This window comes from Camellia sinensis, chromosome 1 (assembly GCF_055761805.1).
Source record: "Camellia sinensis isolate YWXY chromosome 1, ASM5576180v1, whole genome shotgun sequence".
Lineage (NCBI taxonomy): Eukaryota > Viridiplantae > Streptophyta > Magnoliopsida > Ericales > Theaceae > Camellia > Camellia sinensis.
Window position 1 is genome coordinate 75808599 of NC_138961.1, and position 5900 is coordinate 75814498.

The window sequence follows — 5900 nt, forward strand, 5'->3', positions numbered from 1 at the left end:
TGCATATGGAATCCAGCCAATATTATAGTAGATTCGATCTTCTTTAGAGAACCATCACCACTTCCGTCAGTCATAGTGGTAAAAACTTTCGTAGCAGAATTATATGAGCAGAAACAACAATTGTGAATACAGGACCAAACTTCAATTCCTAGGGTAAAGAATAGGAGATTGAAGGAGGCTCTGATACCATATAAGATAATACAATTGTTAAATAATTTTCTAATGATTCTATGCATTGTAGTTCTACAATATATATAGATACAAACATTTACAACGAAAGAATAAACATACAAGGAAGTACCCTATAATTAAGGTAGAAAATAAAGGTAATTACTTAATCAAGAATATTGATCATATCAATCAAGGATATTCGCCATATCAAATCCTTAATTCTAGCACGATTCATCTTCAATAATGGGTGGTCGGAGAAGTGTGTGCTGTGCTGGTGGTCTTAATTTTTGATCAGTTATTGTGGTCGAAATATAAGTTTTTTTTTATATATATGTAAGACAAAATAACAACAGGAGGGTGGAGAAGAAGATGGAGCAAGTTTGTTTGTTTGTTTCAATATGTCTGTATTGTGAAACAACCATTGTAATCTAAACAGATGAGAAAATTATAAAGTTTTCAAATTGCATCCATCATAACTCTTCATATAGAAAGGATGTGTACGAAGCAAAACTTAAAAATCATTAAGTGTGTTGAGAAGAGATGTGCACTGAGAGGGTTTGATGTGTGAAAATAGAATTACCTCTTTACTCCTCTATAGTTCAAATATAGTCAAAAAGCCCCTCATGTGGATTTGCACCAAAATGCAACCATTAATAGATGTAAAATGACTGTAATACCTTCAAATCCTATACTTTTTTTTGTTATTCTCTCTCTCTTCCTCTAACACACATAATTTATAATGTCTGGCATTAATTTAATTTAATCACAATAATTATAATTTTAAATTATTTATTGTAATTCCTAACATTTTATTCTAATTTTAATTTAATTATATTTTATATCACAATTAATTCTAAATATTTAATTATTTATTGTAGCTCCTAACTTTTTAATCTAATTTTGATTTAATGATATTTTATATCACAATTTTATTAATTATTTATTGTAACTTTTAAAATGTTAATCTAATTTTAACTTAATTATATTTTAGATTAATTCTTAAATATTACTTATTTCATAATTTTATTTAATAATATTATAAATAAATTTTTAATTTTATTTTATATTTTAGACCAATCCTTAATCATATTTTTATTATTTTATTTTAATTAACATATTGATCAAATTTCAAGTTTGGCAAAAATGGGGGTAAAATTGTCTTTTTGTTATATTAACTTCACTTCATTTTTTTAGAAAATCAAACCCACTCTAAAAAATGGTGTGTGATACACCTTCCGTTAGTTTGGATGGAAAACATCGCAGTAGCACTTTAGTCCAAAACCATATGGGGCATTTTGGCTATATTTGAACCATAAGAGAGTAAAGTGCTCCAGGCCCAAAGCATAAGGGGGCAAAATGAATTTAACCCTAGTTTTTATTTTGAAATCTCTAATTTCGATTGTGAAAACATCAAACACCATAAGTAAAATTTTAGTGGTGTAAATGTGTAGCGATGTAGAACACATAGCATGTAGGTTGTTAATCTTCACATTGTATTATAATATTTAACTATTGATTACATTTTTTGTGCATGTTCTCATCATGTATTAATCATGAATTTTTGAATATCCACATTGTATATTATGATTACTGCACATGTTCGTATCATAAAATTCATGGACATTTTCTTCATCATCGGCATGTGAATATCATCATTATCTTTTATTTATGATTTTATAAATGTTCACATTATGAAATCCGTACGTGTCATGGTATTTTGAATATCCATATTGTCAAGCACTCGTAATATGAATGTGGATGATATTTGGAATGTGAAGCTACGTTACACGGATTCGGGTGCGGGTATCGAGTACGGGTGTGTATCTAAGGGTCAGACACTTTAAAATTAAAAATTAAGGATACGTGGATATGAATCCAAATTGGGATACACGTACGGGAATACGTTAAATAGTTATTTTTAAATATATTTATTATATGAAGATGAGTTTAAAAAGTTTAAGGAATAACAAATTTTATTAAAAAAAAAATAACAAATAAATAATAAATAAAAATTATAAAAATTATTTTAGACAAAATAGATTTTATTATATATGATAAGATAAATTATTTTAATTTTAGACATAAAAGTTATGTTATTTATGATATATTATATTATATACTCCCTCCGTCCCAAAATATTAGTCCCTTATTCCATTTTTCATTGTCCCAAAATATTAGTCCCTTTTCAAAAATCAAGTACAAAAATAATGTAAATTTCCTATTTTGCAATTCTTTTAAATTAATAAACAATATAAAAAGTACAATTATGACATTAATATTTACCAAAAAATGTACTATCAAAAGGATAATTTTGGAAAATTAACTTTTTTCAAATACAATAATTGTACTATCAAAAAAAGTTGGATTCCCCAAAAGGGACCATTATTTTGGGACGGAGGGAGTAATATTTTTTTAAATAAATAATATTATATTAATATAGTTTATATTATATATAATTCAAATTATATTAAAAAGAAGAGATAGAGACTGATCAAAAAAGAAAAAAGAGACAGAGACAGAGAGAGTGATGAAGAGACGGGAAGAACAGAGATCGAGATCGAGATCAAAGGGGAAGACGAAGAAGCACAGTAGATCGACTTCGCAGATCGATCAACTTTACAGATTGATCGATGCTCTGCAACCAAGTCAGATTAAAGTCGAAGGCCAGGTTCTCTCCTTGCTCTCTCCTCTTTCGATTCTTCTGCCGTATCCGTATCTAAGTAGCCGTATCCTGCACCCGTACCCGTGTCATGTCGTGTTGACACGGGTACCTTCAAAATTCCAACGAATCCGTGTAACATAGATGTGAAGTATGTTAACATTCACAATGGCAATTAAGAGAATGTAAATTTTTAATATCGAAATCCAATCTAAACAAATACAAACACGAATGTGCAAAATCATCTCATATTGATTACTCCCTCCGTTCCAAAATATTAGTCCCTTATTCCATTTTTCATTGTCCCAAAATATTAGTCCCTTCTCAAAAATCAAGTACAAAAATAATATAAATTTCTTATTTTGCCCTTCTTTTAAATTTATTAATTACATAAAAGTTCAATTATGACATTGATATTCTCCAAAAAATGTACTATCAAAGGATGGAAAATCAATTTATTTAAAGTGCAATAATTGTACTATCAAAAAAAGTTGGATTCCCCAAAAGGGACCATTATTTTGGGACGGAGGGAGTACTATAATTTCGATGTAAACATTAACACCATAAAATTACTTATTTTTTATATTTTATTTTTACATAATTACATATTCAAGTGATATCTTATTTGATAGATCTCATTGTATAGATTTCAAATATATAAATTTAATTAAAAAAAACTATGTACAATAAAATTTATGAATTTTTTAAATTTAATTTATAAAAATAAAGAATATTATAAATTAACGCACGCATTAAGCGTATATGAAGTTGCTAAGGCTAAAAAAAATATCTATAAGGATACAATTGCCCAGAGAAGACTTCAAATAGGAGAATTAGGTTAGGATTTAGGGCTAATGCTCCTTGCCCTTGCCCCTGATGGTTTTTATTTAGCTTTTGTTCAAAAAAAAAAAAAAATCTTCAAAATAGGACTTTTTTTTTCTTAGGTTTGATTCATATAACATATTACAATGAAGCCCAATGAATTACTATATAAACTTCTACAAAGAAACTCCCGAAGTGGAAACCCCAATTAATATACGGGGAATAACATCTACATGCAGGTGGGGAGATTCAAACTACTTATCACCGATGCAGAAGTTTTGGCCAATTAGGTTAAGAATAGGACTTACTGAAATATAAAAATTTGTCATGAATTAATTTGGGTACAAGTATATAAGTAGAATTTGTGTGGATATTAGCAAATAAAAACAATTGTAAGTACTAATCATTTTAGCCAAGCATTATTTTTTTAAATTGGGCATACCCAATTTTAAAACTTCTCCTTATGCTTCAAATATCTCAAGATTGGCCTTGGACTTGTATTATCTAATAGTTTTCATTTCATTTGAAACCATGTCAAAAGTTTGACAATATCAACCTCAAATTTCAAGGGTAAACTACTAATACATCATAATAGTTGGACTTAATTTCCATTAAGTCCTATTAAAAGTTAGTCCTAATAAAATCATCGCTAAAAATAATTTTCTATGACGATTTTTTGTATGCCACTAAAAATTGACAATTAGTTACCCTTTTTTTTTGCTACGATTTTTATGAATTATCATTGAAACTTGCAATTAGTAAATTTTTCTGTGACGAATTTTTCAAATTGCTGCTTAAAGTTGAAAATTAGTAACATTTTTTTGCAACTTTTTTTATACTGTCGCTAAAACTTATAATTAGCAACTTTTTGTGACAAATTTTTTAAATTGTCGCTGAAGTTTAACAAATAGTGACGTTTTTTAATAGTATTTAATGAAAAAGACCGTTAATTATCATGTGGCCTATTAGATAATAAGTCTATCTATTAAGACGTACATGTAAGTCCCTCGAATTTCAAATAAAATAACAATTTAACAAAACATAATATAATACAACCCAACTGTTAAACTAAATTCATAAATAAATCAAATCAAATCAAAAAAACAAAATATTTAAATATAAATATATTTTACCAAATATATATATATATATCCACGCATAATGTCCAAATCCCTATGCCAACTAAGATTGCTCGCAGATCGAGTTGAGTCAGGTGGTCTCACATCCGCTATACATGCCAACGAAGCACATGTTGAAATCACACACTGCCAAAATATTTTGGGTGTGACATCCCTATCAGCTAAAATATGGGGTTGCTTTTGACTCCTTTATGCATGCCGGCACATGTGTCCCATCCAATGCACCTAAGCAATCCTATATATTAATAAAAAAAATGCAATGATAAGATTACCGACCATGTTCTTACCGAGCATTTTCCAAAACATTATAAAATATTTTCCCACACCTTGAACGACATGTATTGTGGTTGAGACTGCAGATGGGGATCCCTGTGCGTCTAGAAATTAGCAGGGGGCCTGCAGCGAGCGACAGTGAATTTTTTCATTGCTTTCAAGACGTTATGAAAATGGCATGAAATAATTGCACCAGAATGTTGGAATCGTTCTTGTAACTCCCGGTTTGGCAAGTTTTTAAGCACATGAATGAATATTGCAACACTCTCCTCGACGTGCAAGCCGTGTGGATGCTCGGGTACACGCAACTCGAAGTCGTTTACCAATGTCGTACATAACCGAATGAACACATGTTTGGGCATTCACAATTCGTACCGGAAACGGCCACTATGACCATTGTATAATTCCGTAATCCATGCCCTCCTCAACAATATGGAAGTGCGGCATGGGACTTTAAAGACGTACGCCTTGTAGTAGTCAGTGGCAATTCTATAGGCTTCAACATATGCACAATTCATTTCATGTTGCCACTGTATTGCGAGAGCTACGACATCCTCTAACATTTGATTCATCTATGCGGTGTCGTCATCGTCGTTGTTCATACCTACAACGATTAGCACAAAACACTATCAACAACTAGTGATGGCAATATTAAGCACAAGTTAGGAGCATGAAATTTCATATGAAAAATGTGAATGTAAAGCAAATTTTGTAAATAATGAACTTTTATGTTGAAACCCCTCACAATCATGCTGTACAAAAAAATGTCATAAATAAACAGTTACAAACGTGTCTTAAACCAACATAGGATTTTCATAATTTTAATCATTTCATAA